Here is a 21,155-nt window from a genome sequence, read left to right as displayed (position 1 = left end):
ATGCTTAACACAATGGATTTACAGATGTTAAAATCACACAGTGAGTGATTAAACGAAGAAAAGATAGAACTTTATGTTAAAGATCTTACAACTTGGAAGTAAGAAACAAGGAGTACAGTTGAACTTCCTCCTGAGGAGAGGAGAACATTCCAAGTATATTCATTTTTCTCTTTTCTTCTTCCGTCAATACTAGCAAGTCTCCAGAGACTAGGACCACATGGGCCAATGGGCTAATAATAAGGTTTGAGCACTGAGCCCTAAGGACATATCATTGTAAATAATTGGCCAGTGCCTCTAGCCTTTTAGTTCCTAGTTCTAAAGATATGGCTCCATATTTGTGTCCACATCCTTTGTAGAAACCTGTGTCAGAAGGTTCCAGCCTGAATCTGCCTTCCTGCCAGGGGAAGGAACCCTGAGGGACCCTGAGACTTGATCATACACCAGGCAAGAGATGGGCAGTGACTCTGTGCTCCTTGGTCATGGTCCAGAAGAGATGCAGCCCAGCCCAGTAAGTGCTGAGGGATGAGAGTGACTGATGGAGGGATGGCTGGAAGCATGATTTCCTCCTTAAGAGGACAAACACGGCGGTTGGGTTAGATACATGAGGGGCAATAATATACAGCATTTTCAGTCAGAGCCTCTAAAGTTTATGTTCTTGGCTCTAGATGGAGTGTGAAAACTCATTCAGAGTTCCACATCCACTCTCACTGGTTCTGGCTCTGGCTGGCATCTCCCCAACTGTAGCAGCACAGGCATCTCTAAACTTCCTCCTTAGCACTTCAAATGCTCATGAAAGCAATGATGAGGATGAGGATGAGGAAGGCATTAACCATAACATCATGCACTCTTGTTGAAAGCTCCCTAATGCCAAGCTCTGAAATATGTGTCTTCTGTCTCTTGTTTGATTTCATGTGCATAATCTCTCCCAGATTATAAGAGCACACATTGTTATCATTACTATATTAAGGGAAAGTTCATAGCGTTTTATCTAATTTGTGCCAGGTCATGAGTTAGAAAGGTTGAAGCCAGTCATTCTGTGCAGACTGACTCTACACACAGGGCATCTGGCAGTCTTCCCCCACCAACCCAAATGTCCTGTCACCTTCCTGTCACATAGGAGACATAAATCAGAGCCAGAGACTTGCTCTTCACTATTCTCTTCCTTTGGGAGTTTTTTGCAGGACACAGTGGAGGGAAGTATATAGCACTTTCTCTTCCAACTGTAGGAAGGGTGGCTGAGACCACAGTCAAAGTCACAGAAAGAATTAAGAACAAATTAAGAATAAATTAAGAAGAAGGATGATTTGGAGTTCTATTGTGGCTCAGTGGGTTAAGGACCCGATGTCTTTGTGGAGATGTGGGTTCAATCCCTGGCCCCACTTGGTGTGTCAAGGATCCGGCATTGCTACAAGCAGCAGTGAATGTCACAGAGGCAGCTCAGATCTGGCACTGCTGTGGCTATATCATAGGCTGGCAGCTGCAGCTCTGATTTGACCCCTGGCCCAGGAACTTCCATATGCCACAGATGCAGCAGTAAAAAGAAAAAAAAATGATAATTTAAAGCAGATTTCTCCTTTGATTTTTTAAAATTAATGAATTTATTTTTTCCAATGTACAGCATGGGGGCCAAAATACACTTACATGTATACATTTTTTCCACCTTCGTTCTGTTACAATATAAGTATCTAGACATAGTTCTCAATGCTACTCAGCAGGATCTCATTGTAAATGCATTCCAAGTTGTATGTGATAACCCCAAACTCCCGATACCTCCCACTCCCTCCCTCTCCCCGGGTCGGCCACAAGTCTATTCTCCAGGTCCATGATTTTCTTTTCTGTGGAAATGTTCATTTGTGCTGTACATTATATTCCCATGTGGCTCACAACATAACTACTTGGCATTGCTTTTCCTTTGATTTTGTTTCTGTTTTTCATTTCAGCGCTCCACTTTCTCCTCCATACTTTTATTCAGCGTATTCAATCATATAAGGAGACATAAAATCAGAGCCTGAGGGTTGACTCCTACCTAGGATACTGAAAAGAGTTTAAAAATGTACTTCAGGCACATAGGTGGTTAGATCTCAATATCTCTGCTTAAAACTTTCATAATGTCTGGAAAGAGTGAATTTTAGTGTAGGGGACTTTGAGACTGACAAGTTCATTTTGAATCCTGTTTGCTACACTTATGAGTGTATTTGAGGACAAGTTCTTAGTTTACCTGAGCTTGAGATTGTCAACTGTGATTACTACTTGGTGATACAACTTCTGTGAATGAGGACAGAATAAATAATAGATGCCTTCTATGCTATCTATAACTGTGAGATGAATGTATACAAAACAACAAAATAAATTTTAGATATTTTGTTACTAATGATAATAAATTATCACTAAAAATAAATTATGAATAAATTAAGAATAAATTAATTTTAAAAAATCAAAGGAGAAATCTGCTTTAAGTGAGCAACATTTAGTGGTCCTGCTCAGCCACCAGTCAGTGTTTCAGTGAGCCCTTCCCCCGAAGAGGTGACAGTTAGTGAATGACCATTGGCTCCTCCCTCTCCCTTTCCTCTCTATAAAAGGAGCCTGAATTCTCACTGAGGCAAGATGGTTTGTGGCCACACCACTCTACCATTTTCTCGGTCTGCTAGATTTCTGAATAAAGGCCCTATTCCTTGCTCCAACAACTCTCAGAATTTATTGGCCTGTCATGGGGTTGGGTACCAATAAGGCTCATTTTCATGCCATTTGACTTGAATAACTGGTGACCTGATGTTATGTTTCTCCTACATCCCTGACAGGATATTTTCTTTTTTGTTTCTACAAGTACCTTATTGATATATGAAGGGAAATGACTGAGGCTCATTTGTTTATGATTTCTCAGAGCCTATAACTTGTTCACACAAGAATAAAAAAAATCCAGTTAAGTATTGAATAAAATCTTCCATTTTTTTCCATAGAAACAAAATGTGGGCAACTTGGCTTCAGCACAGTGAACCATTTCTGCCAGTGTTTTCATCCTTTTCAGGACTGTCCCATTGAGACCAGAGACAATATAAAATTGTGCTTGTATATGTTTATGTCATGGGTTTTCTATGGTACCTATTATTTTCCATTTAATAACATCTGCAGCTTTCAATGATTGAAAAAACATCACAGATTTTCATAAACATGGGGGAGCAAGAGTCAAAAAGAAGTGGATGGTAGGTCTTAATACATGGGCTGAGGCTCGTTTTAGGATTTCATATCATCCATGCTCCAGTGCCCTGAAACAAAACCAGAAAGGCTTCAGTCACTCTGCCATATAATCCTTAAAATGTCATTAAATATTTCAGGTTGTATTTCATTGCTAACCATGCCATGGCAATAATGATTGGAATTCTTTATAAAATATAAGCAAATATTCATCAAGTTCCAGGCTTCCCTTAGGTTCTGTACATAGTCTAAATGTGGGAGTAGACTCTCCACCTCCAAGAAGGAAGAAAAGCCCAGAGATGAGGAGAGATTTACACAGACTCTACATATGGGGAGTGAAAACCCGGGACTCAAACCATGGTCTGCTTATCCCTGCACCAGCTCTCAGTCACCTCCAGTGTAGCTAATAAGTTGATCTTTTCAAGCCTACTTTGCTCTCTGATGTGAAATGAAGGGAAAAGAATTCACTACTCTTCTTCTGGTTCAGTGAGGCTACCTGTGTGAATTATGAGAATGAGGCAGCACTTTACAGGGGCCATGAAGGGACTACCAATTGGATTGCGGGGTTTTCTATGAATACTCATGCATTTTTCAGTTTTTACATCAAGGATTGAGAAGACTTTCTATGCAAGATGAAAATATCATGTGCAGATATCATGAAATGATCATCACAAAACAGACATCAAGTGTATTTTCAAATGATAACAATACATAAAAGGAGATGTAATTGATAGAAAATGATTTTTGTATTGGGACAAATATGGGCAATTAGAGTTCCCTAGTGGTGCAGTGTGTTAAGAATCTGGCATTGTCACTGCTGTGGCTTGGGTTGTTGCTGTAACCTGGGTGAGGCTCCTGTCCTGGGAACTTTTGCATGACATGGAAGTGGCAAAAAAAAAAAGAAAAAAAGGAAAAAAGCCCAAACCAAATATAGATGGTTAACACTAATAAAATAAAAATGGACTGATTTAGAAACTGAGCACCTAATCCCACTCACACATTCCATAAAAACTATAATTTGTGTGATATAGAGAGAGATGCAAGAATTTTCATAGGATTGGTTTTAAGAAGAGAATGACATAAATAATGATATTAATATACATTATATAATGTAAAACAACTATTTTTAATATATAAATAAAATATATTAAATTATATATTATTGCATTTAAATATCTTTTTTTTTTGTCTTTTTGCCACTTCTTGGGCTGCTCCCGCAGCATATGGGATGTTCCCAGGCTAGGGGTCTAATCAGAGCTGTAGCCACCAGCCTACGCCAGAGCCATAGCAATGTGGGATCCGAGCCGCCTCTGTGACCTACACCACAGCTCACAGCAATGCCAGATCCTTAACCCATTGAGCAAAGGCAGGGATCAAACCCGCAACCTCATGGTTTCTAGTTGGATTCGCTAACCACTGCACCATGATGGGAGCTCCCTAAATATCTTTTAAATACACATTTATAATTCATCAAATTCTTATAAATATATATATATAAATTTATCAACCAAATAAAATGATATATTCCCTTTTGTAATACTGCACATCAGTAAAATATTTCATGTAGTATGTACTTTACAAAGACCTAATCCCAGTGTTTTGGTAGACAAGTATATTTAGAGGTACCATAAACAGCATCATGTTTAAGCAGGCTTTTTTTTTCCTTTGTCTTTTTAGGGCTGCACCTGAGGTATATGGAAGTCCCTAGGCTAGGGCTTGAATAAAGGCTAGAGCTGTAGTTGCTGGCATGTCACAGCCACAGAAATGTGGGCTCTGAGCCACATCTGCAGTCTTCAGTGCAGCTCATGCCAAAACAGGACCCTTAACCCAGGAGCAAGGTCAGGGATTGAACCTTCAATCTCATGAATAGTTTTTGGGTTCATTACTGCTGAGCCATAATGGGAACTCCTAAATAAGCTTTTAAGAAAGTTGGTTATGGATAATGTAAATCAATATTGATGTTATGGAAACATTAAAAGAAAGGAGATCCATCAACTTAATGACATTGTTTGCTTCAGGGAGACAAGGATGCAGAGAATTTGATGTTGAACCCAAGCTCTTGTAAATGACATGCAGTGAGGTCAAACAAACCAAAAGGACTGAATTTGGAGGTGAGAAAGGTTTATTGCAGGGCAAAGAAAGGAGAATAACCAGTGACTCTAGCTCAAAATCATGAACTCCCCAGGGGGTTAAAGGAAAATTTTATAGGCAAAATTTAGGTGGTGGGGACTGCAAGGTGTGTGACCTCCCTCTGATTGGTTTGTGATGAGGAAACAATCATCAATCTTCTAGTCGAACCAGTCTGGGACTGGAACTCAGCCTGAAATTAGTATCCTCCATCTGCTTGGGGGCCCTAGTTCTGTAGAAGAACTCAGAGCCAGGTATCAGATTGTTATGTACTTCACCCAAGTAGGAACCTGGCTCAGGCCACATTGCTGAACTACAGTTTCTTTCTTTTTAATTAAAAAAATGTATTAGAGGATAGTCGATTTATAGTGTTGTGTCAATTTCTGCTGTGCAGCATAGTGATTCAGTCACACTTATACATACATTCTTTTTCTCATTATCCTCCATCATGGTCTATCCCAAGAGACTGGGTTTAGTTCCCTGTGCTATACAGTAGGATCTCATTGCTTATCCATTCTAAATGTAATAGTTTACATCTACCAACCCCAAACTCCCCATCCAGCCCGCTCCCTCCCTTTCCCCCATAGCAACCACAAGTCTTTCTTTGTGATTCAAACAGTGACTGATTAGGGAAGTGAGGGCAAAAAGAAAGACACAGTATGACTCAGGGACCTTCTGCTTCTTTCTTGATGTCCTTATTCCCCTAATTAGTCACTGTCTTTGGATCTCAGGGACTGTCTAGGAGGCTGAAACATTTTCCCTACAAACAGGAAATGGAGGACACAGAAAGGCTTTTGTCCTTGGGAGGGTACCATAGGCTCCTCCTGGATTTCAGAATGGGATGGAGCTGAGGTGCCATAAAAGGCAAATTCTATCGGTATTATTTCAAATCTGTATAAAATGTGAGATCTGAAGCAAATAGTGTTAAATGTTTATATTTAAAAAATAAGATTTGAAATGGATAAGCAATGGGGTTCTACTAGCACAGGAACTCTGTCTAATTTCTCGGGTTTGAACATGATGGAAGATAGTATAAAAAAAGAATGTGCATATATGTATGACTGGGTCACTGTGCTGAACAGCAGAAATTGAAGGAACATTGTGGTTTTTTTGTTTTTTGGTTTTTGTCTTTTTGCCTTTTCTAGGCTGCCCCGTGGCATATGGAGATTCCCAGGCTAGGGTCTAATCAGACCTGTAGCCACTGGCCTACACCAGAACCACAGCAATGAGGGATCTGAGCCACATCTGTAACCTACACCACAGCTCACAGCAATGCTGGATCCTTAACCCACTGAACAAGGCCAGGGATTGAACCTGCAACCTCGTGGTTCCTAGTCAGATTCATTAACCACTGTGCCATGACAGGAACTCCATGAAAGAACATTCTAAATCAACTATAATAAAAAATTTTTTTAAATAAAATGTACATAAATTACATAGAACTTAAAAAAATAGGAGGTGAGTATTGATAAGAGCAATAAATAATATTAATGGAGCATTTTCTAAGTGTTGAGCAATATTTGAGAAGACATTTTTTTCTCAATCCCAGCTGCACATTTGGGTAACTAGGAAACTCATGTGTAGAGATCCAGATATTGGTTCTAGGCTGAGGCTGGGGTATTTGTGTATTTTAAAATAAGCACATGTAGGAGTTCCTGCTTTGGCACAATGAGAACAGTGTTGTCTCTGGAATGATGGGATGCAAGTCTGATCCCTGGCTGGCAAGGTGGGTTAAGGATGTGGTGTTGTTGCCGCAGTTATGGTATAAGTGACAACCGTGGCTTGGATTTGATGCCTGGCCTGTGAACACCATAAGCCACAGGGTGGCCAAAAAAGAAAAAAAAAGCATATGTAAATTGACAAGACCTGCTCATCAACTCAGGTCCCAAAGGCAGCTGTGCTGCAGATTTAAGAAAGAAGAGACAAAGAAATAGAGTGAGGATCAGGGGGCTACTGCCTTCGAGAGGCAATAGCAACCCTCTGAGCCAAGTCAAGATTTTTGCTATTTTCTACTTCCTTCTATATACAGAATCACATGTGTCATTTACAATGTTACTGACCAAGGCTACAGATATGCAAGGCACAGACCCTTTGTATTCATAGATGCTATAAAAGATTAACCCTCCAGAGAAAGATTATATTGTTTATGCTTTAGGCTATTACACCCTTTCCTTCAACTCCCTTAGGGTTCTGGTCATGAGAACAAGAATGTCAATGGCTTTCCATCAGCCACATCTGGAGTATTTGGCAACTTGCTTTCAAGCAGCCACTTGTAGATGTACATTTCCTGTCTCACTCCCTTTCCCCCAGGGGTCTAGGAAAGCCATGATTAGCATCATTCTTCAAGCGCCATCTAGTTTCTTTGATTCACTATGGTCTGTATACATGCATATCTGACAAGCCTCCAACAGTAAATATAGTGATCAGCCAGAACTAAAAACCAGTTGTCTAAGCAATATTAAGGATTTTTCAAACTTTTACCGTCCTCTAAGGTTGGATTAATTATGATAATTTCATAGTATAGAAACTACCCAGATGTGTTTATATTATTTATATTTAATGTCTTTTCAATTAAACCATAGAGCAACATGCCAAAATAATGAAATTGAATTACCTTCAGGTAGCAGAAGAGAATTGCAGTCCCTTTATTTGGAGGGATTGATGTAAAAATCTATTAGCTAAACATGAGAAGCCTGGGTCTTAGGCAGGCTGTTAGACCTCCCCCGGTGTTAAACCCCTCAACTGTAAGTAAGAGGGTTTATCATCAGGAAAACAAGACTACCAGGTATATGAAGATGTATTCAACATCGCTAATATCAGGAACACTGGACAAAACCTCAATCAAATATCACCTCATATCTATTGTGATGGCTATTAACAAAAATCCAAACAACAGCAAGTGTTGCTGAGGATGTGGAGAAAAGGGAACCTTAGTACTTGGTTGGTGGAAATGAATATTGGTACAGCCATTATGGAAAAGAGAATGGAGGTTCCTCAAAAATTAAAAACCATTATTAATTGAGGAGTTCCCATCATGGCTCAGCATAAACAAATATGACTAGTATCCATGAAGATGCATATTTGATCCCTGGCTTCTCTCAGTGGGTTAAGGATCTGGTGTTGCTGTGAGCTGTGTGTAGGTCACAGATGCAGCTCAGATCTGGCTTTGCTGTGTCCTTGGTGCAGGCCAGAGGCTACAGCTCTGATTTGACCCCTAGCCTGGGAACCTCCATATACCATGGGTGTGGCCCTAAAAAGCAAAAATAAAAAAGCAAAAAACAAAAAACAAAAACATTGCTATTGATTGGAATAGAGCTATTCTATCATCCAGCAATACCACTGCAGGGAAAATGTCCAAAGGAAAAGAAATCAGTACCTCAAAGAGATATCTGTACTCCTAAGTTCATTGTAATTTTTCACAATAGTAAGAATATGCAAAAAACTGATCTACAGAGCCAGGAATGGATAAAGAAAATGTGCTGTGTATACAGAGACAATAGAATGTTATTCAGCAGTAAAAAGAAGGAAATCCTGCCTTTTGTGACAATATGAATGTAACTGGAGGACATTATGCTTATTAAAATAGATCAGGCATGGAAAGAAAAATAATATGTGATTTTTCTTAGGGGTGGAACCTAAGAAAATCCAATTCATAAAACCATCAATTAGAACTGTAGTTGTAAGGGGTAGGGTTGGGGGAAATGGAGAGTTGTTGGTCAAAGGGTATAGAATTTCTGTTATAAATGAATGAGTCCTGATTGTCTAGCATACAGCATGTGTCTTTGTGTGAGAAATTATCATATTATCTAATTTAAAGAAACCTTCTTGTTGTATAACCCAAATATGCAATTTTGTCAATCATACCTTAATAAACTGGATAAAAGGAAAACCAGTGAACTAATGTTATCAGGCCACTTCAGAAGAGAGTACAAAAACTAGCATGGTCCCATGTGGGGGATGTTTTACTGAGATTGAATTGAGTTGCAACAAACAACTTCATCTAAAATAAAAAAACTCAGAGAGTGTTCCTTAAATGTCATTATTGTTTAATCATTGAGAGAAGCTCTGTTAACAATGTGATCTTCTTATTCATCAAGGCTGTATGATTATGTGCACTTAATGAAATGATGCTGGTTGATTTTTTAATTCCAGCAGAGCTAGAGTTATGAAGAATATATTAAATGACATTTAAAACACAACCCTGATATTTGAACAATCATTAATTTCATGAAAGGGGGAAGACAGAAAATAAAAAAATGACTCAACTCCTGAAGATAACTATCACAAAAAATCTGATTACAAACATTCAAATTTAATTTAGAATGCAGTTTACATAAATCCACATTTCAGAGAGTATTTACAAATATTGTAAATAAAAGAAATATCGAGAATGTATTTGAAAAATGTTTTATTTAACTGTTGTAATTAGTTCAATGTGGAACTTTATTTTATTCTTAGAGGGGATAGTGCATTTCTTATTCTGTATTTTTTTCTAAATAAGTAGTCTATATTACCATGATCATGTATTTATATATTCCCTCTCTTCTGTTACTGTTTAGTAAAGTTTCTATAAAGTAAGTGTGTGTAGAAAAAGGCAAATAAATGAAAACCAGTAAGGAAACAATTCTAAGCAGATAGAAATTGTCACACTGAGAAATACTGCTACAGATCCTGGGGGGATATGAACTTAGAAGTGAATTGCTTGAATCTGAAACATGAACAAAGTGCTGCATGCCCATCTACTAATTTCCCTAATTTTGACCCTCTTTTCTCTAAAAAAAGGTGTCCAAACTATATAGAAGTGGAAATCTAACAAGTGTCTCCAAATTCTTCCTCCTGGGACTCTCAGATGACCCAGAACTGCAGCCCTTCCTCTTTGTCCTGTTCCTGTCCATGTACCTGGTCACCATGCTGGGGAACCTGCTCATCATCCTGGCTGTCACCTCCGACTCCCACCTCCACACCCCCATGTACTTCTTCCTCTCCATCCTGTCCTTGGTTGACATGGGTTTCATCTCCACCACTGTCCCCAAGATGATTGTGAACATCCACACTCACAGCACAGTCATCTCCTATACAGGCTGCTTAATTCAGATGTCTGTTTTTATTCTTTTGGGGGCTATGGATTGTACACTTCTGACAGGATGGCCTATGACAGGTTTGTGGCCATCTGTCACCCACTGCACTACCCGGTCATCATGAACCCACCCCTATGTTGCTTCTTACTTTTGGTGTCTTTTTTGGTCAGCCTTTTGGACTCCCAGGTGCACAATTGGATTGTGATACAAATTCCCTGCTTCAAGGATGTGGACATTTCTAATTTCTTCTGTGACCCTTCTCTACTCCTCAAGCTTGCCTGTTCTGACACTCTCACCCATAACTTAATCATGTATTTTGTTGGTGCCATTTTTGGTGGGATTCCAGTCTCAGGGATCTTTTTCTCTTACTATAAAATCATTTCCTCCATTCTGAGAATCCCCTCATCAGGTGGGAGGTATAAAGCCTTCTCCACTGTGGCTCTCATCTGGCAGGTGTTTGTTTATTTTATGGAACAGGCCTTGGGGTGTATCTCAGCTCAGCTGTCTCACATTCTCCCAGGAAGGATGCAGTGGCCTCAGTGTTGTACACTGTGGTCACCCCCATGCTGAACCCCTTCATCTATAGCCTGAGGAACAGAGACATCCAAAGGGCCATGAGGAGGTTCCTCAGCAAAACAATCTATTCTTAATATTTGTGTCATCCATTTGGAGTGTAGATTGGAACATGTGGCAAAATGCAACATCTAGACCTGAAATTTTACATTTCCATCAACAGTGAAGGAAAATTTCCTTTTCTCTGTATATTCTCCAGCATTTGTTTTATATTGACTTGTTAATGTTGGACTTTTGACTAGTGTAAGGTGGTAGCTGATTAGACTTTTGATTTGCATTCCTCTAATAATTAGTGTTGTTGAGCACATTTTCTTGTGCCTGCTGGCCATCTGTATGTCTTCTTTGGAGAAATGTCTTTTCAGGTCTTCTGCCCATGTTTCAATTTGTGTGTAGGGTTTTTTTTGCTGTTGAATCTTATAAGTTGCTTGTGTATTTTAGAGATTAATCCCTTGTCAGTTGCATCATTAGAAACTATTTCTCCCATTCCACATGTTGTCTTTTTGTATTTTATATGGTTTCCTTTGCTGTGCAAAACCTTGTCAGTTTGTTTAGGTCCCATTGGTTCATTTTTGCTTTGATTTCTGTTGCTTTTGGAGACTGTCCTAAGAAAACATTTGTAAGGTTGATGTCAGAGAATGTTTTGCCTATATTCTCTTCCAGGAGTTTGGTGGGGTCTTGTCTTATATTTAAGTCTTTCAGCTTTTTTGAGTTTATTTTGGTGCATGGTGTGAGAGTGTGTTCTAGTTTCATTGATTTGCATGTAGTTTTTCCATGTTTCCCAGCAGTTCCTGCTGAATAGACTATGTTTTTCCCATTTTGTGTTCTTGCCTCCTTTGTCAAAGATTAATTGACTGTAGGTGTCTGGGTTTATTTCTAGGTTCCTTATTCTGTTCCATTGGTCTGTCTGTCTGTTTTGGTATCAGTACCACACTGTCTTGATGCCTGTGGCTTTTTAATATTGCCTAAAGTCTGGAGAGTTATGCCTTCTGCTTGGCTTTTGTTCCTCAGGTTTGCTTTGGCAATTCTGGGTCTTTTATGGTTCCATATAAATTTTTGGATAGTTTGTTCTAGTTCTGGGAAATATGTCATGGGTAATTTGATAGGGATTGCATTGAACCTATAGACTGCTTTGGGCAGCATGGCCATTTTTATGATATTAATTCTTCCAACCCAGAAGCATAGAATATCTTTCCATTTCTTTGAATCCTCTTAAATTTCCTTGATTAATGTTTTATAGTACTCAGCATATGAGTCTTTCACCTCTTTTGTTAGGTTTATTCCCAGTTGTTTAATTTTTGGGGGTGTGGTTTTAAAAGGTATTGTGGTTTTTACACCTTTTCTAATATTTCATTGTTAGTATATAGAAATGCAACTGATTTCTGAATGTTAATCTTGTATCCTGCTTCTTTGCTGAATTCATTGATCAGTTTGAGTAGTTTTTGTTTGGAGTCCTTAGAGTTTTCTATGTATATCATGATGTCATCTGCATACAGAGACAATTTTACCTCTCCTCTTCCAATTTGGATATATTTTATTTATGTTGTTTGTCTGATATCTGTGGCTAGGACTTCCAGTACTATGTTGGATAAAAGTGTTGATAGTGGGTATCATTGTCTTTAGTGGGATGGCTTTCAGCTTTTCTCCATTGAGTATTATACTTGTTGTGGGTTTGTCATAAATTGCTTTTATTATGTTAAGACAGGTTCCTTCTATACCCACTTTGGTAAGAGTTTTTATTATGAATGGGTGTTAGACTTTGCCAGATGCTTTTCTGCATCTATTGAGATGATCATGTGGTTTTCAACTTTTCTTTTGTTAATGTGGTGTATGACATTGATTGATTTGTGTATGTTGAACCATCCTTGTGAATCTGGGATGAATCAAATTGGTCATGGTGTATGATCTGTTTTATATGTTTTTGGACTCATTTAGCCAAACTTTTTGTGTCGTCAAAGAAATTGGCCTATAATTTTCTTTTTTGTGTGGTATCTTTGTCTGGGTTTGGTATCAGGGTAATTGTGGCTTCACAGAATGAGTTTGGGGATGTTCCTTCCTCTGTTTTTCTGGAAAAGTTTCAGAAGAAGATGTGTTATCTCTTCTCCCTCAAGTTGGAAAGAACTCAGCTGTGAGGCCATCTGGTCCTGGACTTTTGCTTTTTGCAAGTTTTCTAATCATATGTTCAATTTCAGCACCTGTGATTGGTCTATTCATATTTTCTAGTTCTTCCTGGTTCAGTCTTGGTAGCTTGTACCTTTGCAAGAATCTGTCCATTTCTTGGAGCTTGTCCATTTTATTGGCATACAGTTTCTCATAATATGTTCTCATGATCCTTTGTATTTCTGGAGTGTCGGTTGTAACTTCTCCTTTTTCATTTCTAAATTTATTGAATTGAACCCTCTCCCTTTCTTTCTTGATGAGTCTGGCTAAAGTTTTTTCAATTTTGTTGATCTTTCAAGGAACCAACTTTTGGTTTCATTGATCTTCTCAATTGTTTTCTTTGTCTCTATGTTATTAATTTTGGCTCTAATCTTTATGATTTTTTTCCTTCTACTAATTTTGTATGTCATCTGTTCTTCCTTCTCTAGATCTTTAAGGTGTAAGTTTAGGTTTTTATTTGAGTTATTTCTTCTTTCCTGAGATAAGATTGTATTGAATAAACTTCTCTCTAAGAACTGCTTTTGCCATGTCCCATAGGTTTTGGATTGTTATATCTTCATTGTCATATGTCTCTATGTATGATTTACTTGAAAATGTCTATTATTTTCCACCACCCTTTTTCCAATCTGTTTATTCAGGATATGTATGAAGATGCATTCCACTGCTTCTCAACCTTGGCTTTTATCAAAATCATCCAGGATGCTTAAAAATATTGACATCTGGGTCTCACACCACCTATTCTGATAATTAGGCTGGGTTGTGTCCTGAACATGAAGATTTTTTAAGGCACCTAGGTGGTTAGAGTGTGTGGCCTAGGTGGAGAATTTCTGATAAGTCAGATCTTTCATTCCAAGGTGACCTGTCCGACTTTGGTCCTAACTACTCATGGAGGAAGATCCTAAAGAGATCAGAGCTCAAAGGGGGAAGATATGAAGAGCCTACAGTAGCCACACTCAATATATTTCCTCTTTCTTTCTTTCTTTCTTTCTTTCTTTCTTTCTTTCTTTCTTTCTTTCTTTCTTTCTTTCTTTTTTTTTTTTTTTTTTTTTTTTTTTTTTTTTTTTTTTTTTTTTTTTTTTTTTCTTTCTTTCTTTCTTTCTTTCTTTCTTTCTTTCTTTTGTTCTTTCCTTCATTCTGTCTGTCTGTCTTTCTTTCTCCACCACACCTGTGGCATGTAGAATTTCCTAGGCTAGGAGTCAAATCAGAGCTGCAGCTGCAGGCCTGCACCACAGCCACAGCAACAATGGATCTGAGCCACTCCTGTGACCTATGCTGCAACTTGCAGAAATGCTGGATCCTTAACCAACAAGCAAGGGAAGGGTTCAAACCCATCTTGTCACAGAGAAAACATTGGGTACTCAACCTGTTGAGCCACAACAGGAACTCTATCCTCATTATTTCTGATAAAGATTCCTCATGTATTGTGTCTCTCTACACCACAGAACTTGGCCTATGTGCTATTTTTGAAGGGATTGTTTCTGCTCCAAACTCATATTTCTATACTTTGCTTTAGGATGAGACTCTTAGAATTAATGCTATTTTCCATCTTATGGTTGTCTTTTATATATTCAAGAGTGGTCAGTAAATTCTCTTTGCCCTAAATGTTTTCCTAAATGCTCACTGTCCCCTTTATACACCCATGCCTTTGGTATAGTAGCTTCTTCATTCACTTATGATAGCTGTGTTATTCTTTCTTTCTTTTTTTTCTTTCAATCTCTCAATAACTCTTTAACAAACTCTTGTATTATATTTTCTCCATTAAAATGACTAATTGGTTTCTCTTTTCTTGAAGGAATCCTGATTGATAATGCAGCACAAGGTATATAATATGTTGTAAGGTACCTACAATTGGGAGATTGCAAAATTGCACTGGGAAGAAAGGTGGTTGTTAAGACTCCATCTTAGTATTGGGTACGCCACTGGGAAATAGGGTGTGATGTCATATTTCCAATTGCTGTGTGGCTGTAATGATATCTGAGGATCATTAAATCACCCAAATCATCACAATGAATTTATCTTCTTTTCCATTATTTAGGATCATAATTTTGTCAAGCAAATGGGTGTTCTTACACTTAGCAGAAAAGACCTGCTTAAGACTTCACCCGATTATCATGCCTTTCTGTATTCTGTCACAAGAACTAAGTCTGAGGGCTCCTGTTGTGTTCCACGAGATGAGTGTCCACCCTTCTTAGATTTTTCAGACTTCATTTTTAATGGTAGTAGTCTGGGCCCTCTGAAAGCTGTGCAAAACTAGTTTAGTTTACTTTGCATTTCTTTCTTTAAGTTATCAAATAGGCATTTCACTACAATGCATGTAGATGACAAACACAAAGAAAATTTCATTGGATCATTTTTGACTTACAGTGTTGTGTTAATTTTAGGTATACAGCAAAGTGAATCAGTTATGAACAGAATATATCTATTTCTTTTTGATATACTTTGATGTTAAAGAAAACAAAATACTTGACTTTGCTATGAAAGAAAACAATGCATTTGACAGAGGAAAATTTCAAGTAGTTTTTAGGAAGAGATGTAGCCCAATAAGAAATGATTAACTTTACTGAAATATTATATATGCATATCTACTTATGCAAACCTAGTTCCCCTGTGGACTAATTATTTTAGGTGCCCCAACACCATGTCTCCCCCTCTCATATCCACCTCTACTTACCTGCCATGTGTTATTTCCTAAATATACCCTCCATCCCTTATAAGATAAGAAGTTTACACCACCCCACTAACCACATACATCCCACTTTCTTCACTAGAATAAAAATTATCCCAAACTATATTTTATTAAAGCCTTTAAGAGCTGAAAACACAAAGAAACATAAAGCAAATAGGTTCCAGGGAGTAATGAGTCCACTCTAGTTAGTATATATCAGAAACCCTGGGAACATTGCTTCAATTTGGCATTGGAATGGCTGCAGATTGGCCTGATGTGGATGGAGGGGCTCTCCTAGTTGGTCAGAAATCAGGGGGTCTACTTGAAATTGAACAACCAGAAGCAGTAGAGGGGAGGGGGTCTGCAGGAGTGCCCAGTGGAAGGGAAGATCTACCCATTTGCTTGGGCATCCCCAGATTATTTTATGTAGATTATGGTGGTGGAATGAATTGGGGAGTATGCTAGAAAGCAGGCAAATGGACTTGAGTCTTGAAGTGCTTGGAGAACAAACTTCTTAGGGCACATGAGGCCTCTGTGGTGGGCGATTTCTGAGATGTTCTTATGGATCCCCAATTCTGCTTTTCATGCCTTGTACACTTCCTTCCCATTGACAATGAGATATACATAGTGACTTGATTTTGACAATGACATATGGAAGACATGTTGGGATGTGTCACTTCAGGGATTAGAGTTTTAAAAAATATGACCTTTTTTTCTCCTTCTCTTCTCTTCCTCTCTCTGTTGAGAGAACACAGCTTCCATGTGGTGAGAGCTTCCCTCAGAGGCCCATGGATCAAGGAACTGTGGGAGTTCTCTGGATAATATGCTGTGTACATGGGAATCCTAACCACAGCCCTGTAGTGAGCTTGAATAGTGCTCCTTTGCTAATCAGGGCTTCAGGTGTCTGTAACCCTGACCAACTCCTTGATTGCAACCTCCTGGGAGGCCCACTGAAATATTTAAATAAATATCAGTAAACAAATAACAAGTGAAATAACAAGTAAAAATCAGGGGTATTCTAATACGGCAACATGATTCCATTAGAGGAAAACTTAGAAATGAAGACTCATTGAAATTACAAAACACACACATGCACACACACACAACACCATAAAACTCCAAAATATAAATTGCTATGCTAAGTAAGAACTAAGGTAATTAAAATAAGTAATCTTTGAGACAAATATTAGCTGAGAAAATTGAAAAGGTATAACATTCTTGCTGTAGATGGCCCAGTGCTGCATAGATTTTGTGATGAATACAATGGGTTTGCTGGGATTAAAATCATACATTGACTGGTTACACTGGGGGGAAATATCTGAGTATTATGTTAACATTCTGCAACGTGTTACATGTAAGGAGCCAAAGGTATAGGTGAACATCCTCCTGAAGAGACTATGGGACCAAGAACCTTCCAGGAATGTTCAGTTTTCTCTTTTTTTTTTTCTTTTTTGATGAATACTAGCAAGTCTCCAGAGACTGGGACAACATGGACCAACTGGCTAATTATGAGCTTTGTGCACTGAGACCTCAGGTCACACCACTGTACATAATTGGCCAGTGCTTCCATCTCTTCAGTTTGCCAGTTCTAAGAGTGTGATTCTAGACCTGTGTCTCCATTCTTTGTGGGCACCTGCATCAGAAGTTCCTAGCCTGAGTCTGACTTCTTGCCGGTCCTGAAGAAAGACCCTGAAACTTCATCACATGCCAGGAAGGAAAGGGCAGTGAATCTCTATTCCTTGGTCATGGTCCACCAGAAATGTATCCAAGCCCAGTAAGTGCTGAGGGGAGAGAGTGATTGATGGAGGGACTCTTGGGAAGCATGATTTCCTCCTAGGAGGCTAAAATGATGGTTGGTATAGAAAGATGAAGGGGCATGAACATACCCAGAATTTTGTACCAGAGCCCTCTGAAATTTTTGTTCTTGGTTGTGGTTTGGGTGTGAGAATTCTCATTCAGACTTCTGCATCCATCCTCACTGGCTTTGCCTCTGCCTGGCATCCCTCCCACCATAGCAGAACAAGAACCTCTCTAAACTTCCCTCTTAGCAATTCAAATGCTCATGAAAGCAATGATGAAGATGAGAAGAAGGATGGCATTAACCCAAACATGATGCACTGTTGACGAGTGTCAGGTTCTGTGGTTTGTGTATTATGTCTCTTGTTTGATTACATCTGCATCATCTCTCTCAAACTGTAAGTGCCCACATCCCATGATTATTTCAATAAGAGGAAGGCACAGCATTTTATGTAACATTTACTGTGGTATTGGTTAGTAGAGTTAAAGCCACATTTGAAGGCAGTCATCCTGGACAGACTGAGTCCAGACACAAAGCATCTGAGCAGGCTTTCCCCTGCCAACCTCAGCAGTCATGTGTCTTCCCTGTGAGAGCTGGCAGAAACTCCCTGCTCACGAAGCCCTTCTCTGTGGAGTTTTCTTGCAGACCACAGTGGAGGGGAGTAGGTAGTGCTTGCTGTATGGATGACAGGAAAAATGATTGAGTGACAGAAAGAGACAAGGAAGACAAATGCCATCTGATATCATTTATATCTGGAATCTAAAATATGGCACAAGTTGGATTTCCCATTGTAGCACAGGGGAAATGAATCCAATTAGGAACCATGAGGTTGCAGGTTTGATCCCTGCCCTCACTCAGTCAGTTAAGTATCTGGTGTTGCTGTGAACTGTGGTGTAGGTCACAGACATGGCTCAGATCTGGCACTGCTGTGGCTATGGTGTAGGCCAGCAGCTGTGGCTCTGATTAGACTCCTAGCCTGGGAACCTCCATATGCCACAGGTGGGGCCCTAAAAAGCAACAACAATAATAATAATAATAATAATAAAGTAAAATAAAATATGGCACAAATGAACCTATCTGCAAGACGTAAACAAACTCACAGACATAGAGAAGAGACTTGTGGTTGCCAAGGGGAAGGGAGAGGGAATGGGATGAACTGGGAGTTTGGGGTTGGTAGTTCCAAACTATTACATTTAGAATGGATAAGCAATAAGGTCATGCTGTACAACCTAGGGAAATATATCCAATCTCTTGGGATAGAACATGATGGAAGATGTCATGAAAAAAATGTATACATATGTATGACTTGGTCAATATGCTCTACAGCAGACATTGACACAGCACTGTAAGTCAACTATACTCTGATGAAAATAAAATAAAATAACATCACAAAAAGAACTGGTGAAGGATATTTAAGGATAGATGATACCATGCTGTACAGTAGAAAAAATATACATGTAAAGAAATGATAAAAAAATATAGATGATAGATGTCTCTATAGATCTTGCTCCTGGATTTTACTTCAACTGTCCATTTCCTCCTCCATACCCATAATAAGCCAAGTCAACCACAAAAGGAGACATAAAAATCAGAGGCTTGGGGTCCACTCCTACTCAGGAAAATGAAAACTATTTAAAATAATATACATCAGATGTATCTGTGGTTAGACCTCTGCACTTCTGCTTGGAACTTTCAGAGAGTCTGAAAACAATGAAATTATGTCATAGGATTTACATAATAAAAAATTAATTTTGAACCCTTGGTGTTCCACTATTCTTAGTGTGTGAGGGGTAATTCTTAGAATCCTCAGTTTAGGATTGTCAGCTGAGTCATTCCTTTTTTTTTTTTTTGATAAAAAACCCACTCAATTAGAATGAAACAAATAATGGTTGCCCTCTCTGCAGTAATATGTGAGGATGCATAAAGAAGCAATTTAAATTCTTAATATTGTGTGCAATGTAACGATCTGACTGGAACCATATCAGTCATTTTCTCAGTTATATCTGCGTTGCGTACTGTATGAACGTGGCTCGATGACTGTTCTGCATAGCAGCTATATGCGATCACCCTTATCCATAGAATGCCTAAAAAAAAAAAAAAAAAAAAAAAAAAAAAAAAAAAATAATAATGATGAAGCTAATTCTCATCTTACTGGATATAAATATCCCTTGATCTAATGTTACTATTTCCTTACATCCCATACATTTGGTTTGTTTATACTAATACATTCTTCACATATGAAGAGAAAGAACTGAGGCTTATTTATTTCTGATTCCCAAGAGCCTACCTCTTGTTGGCACAGAGGAGACACCCAGGATTTTAAAAAAGCCAGAAAGAGAAAGTCAAATACCATATGATATCCCCTATATCTGGAATCTGACATATGGCACAAAGGAATCTTTCCACAGAAAAGAAAATCATGGACTTGGAGAACAGCCTTGTGGTTGCCAAGGGGGAAGGGGAGGGAGTGGGAGGGACTGGGATCTTGGGGAAAATAGATGCAGAATGTTGCCTTCAGGATGGATTAGCAATGGGATCCTGCTAGTGTAGCACTAGGAACTCTGTCTAGTCAATTATGATGGAACAGGTAAAGTGAGAAAAAGAATGTATACATGTACGTGTAACTGGGTCACCATGCTGTACAGTAGGAAAAAAATATATAAAGAAATTTTTAAAAAGCCAGTTAAGTGTTGAATAAACCCTTCCATTTTTCATAGAAAATAAAGTAAATTGCCTATGGCTTCCAAGCAGTGGATCATTCATGCTGGTGTTTCCACCCTTCAGAATGTCCCATAAGACGAGGACAAGATAAAATCATGCTTGTTTGTGACCATGTGATTTTCTATTGGACCTATTATTTCCCATTTAGTAGCACCTACAGGATTCAGTCATTGAAAAACCATTGCAGAAATTTTCATAAGTATGAGGAAAAAAGGAGTCATGAAATATGAAAACAGTACATTTTATTTCATGTATTTTAGGGTTTCATATCATTCAATGCTCCAATGCCCTCAGACAGGAAAGTATTCGACCTCTCTGCAATACAACTACAAAACATCATTAAATTTTGGGAATTGTATTTAGTGAATAAATACATTATTTCAATGTTGATTGACTTTCTTTATAAAAAATGATGCACTATTTACCAGTTACCTTTATACTTGCCACACATGGTTTGGTGGTGAGTATTAGACTCTTTATTTCCAAGAAGGAAGAGAAGCCCAGAAATGAGGAGAGATTTACACACACTCCACATATAGGGGATGAAAAACCCAGGACTCAAATAGTGATCTGCTTATTTATGTACCAGTTCTCAGTCACCTCCACTGTAGACAAGAGTGAGTCTTTTCTAACCTACTTGGGTCTCAGATGTGAAATGAAGGTAGAAGAATTGATTGATCCTCTTTTGGTTCAGTGAGTCTACCTGTGAATTTTGAGAATGAGACAGTAATTTACAGGGGCCATAGTGTCACTAACATGATTGATTACAGGAATTTTTATAAATAGTCAAGTTTTTCAGTCCAGTTTTAAAACCCAAGTTTGAAATAATTTCCTATGCAAGATG

At 38.5% G+C, this 21,155-nt stretch overlaps 1 pseudogene; it reads left to right on the top strand.

Annotated features, from left to right (window-relative positions):
• The first annotated feature begins 451 nt into the window (after window positions 1-451).
• LOC110258463 lies at window positions 452-11,047 on the top strand (annotated as a pseudogene).
• Window positions 11,048-21,155: the final 10,108 nt, after the last annotated feature.

The sequence above is a fragment of the Sus scrofa genome, unplaced genomic scaffold, assembly GCF_000003025.6.
Source record: "Sus scrofa isolate TJ Tabasco breed Duroc unplaced genomic scaffold, Sscrofa11.1 Contig2113, whole genome shotgun sequence".
In the NCBI taxonomy this organism is placed as follows: domain Eukaryota; kingdom Metazoa; phylum Chordata; class Mammalia; order Artiodactyla; family Suidae; genus Sus; species Sus scrofa.
This window is presented reverse-complemented; position numbering and strand designations above follow the sequence as displayed.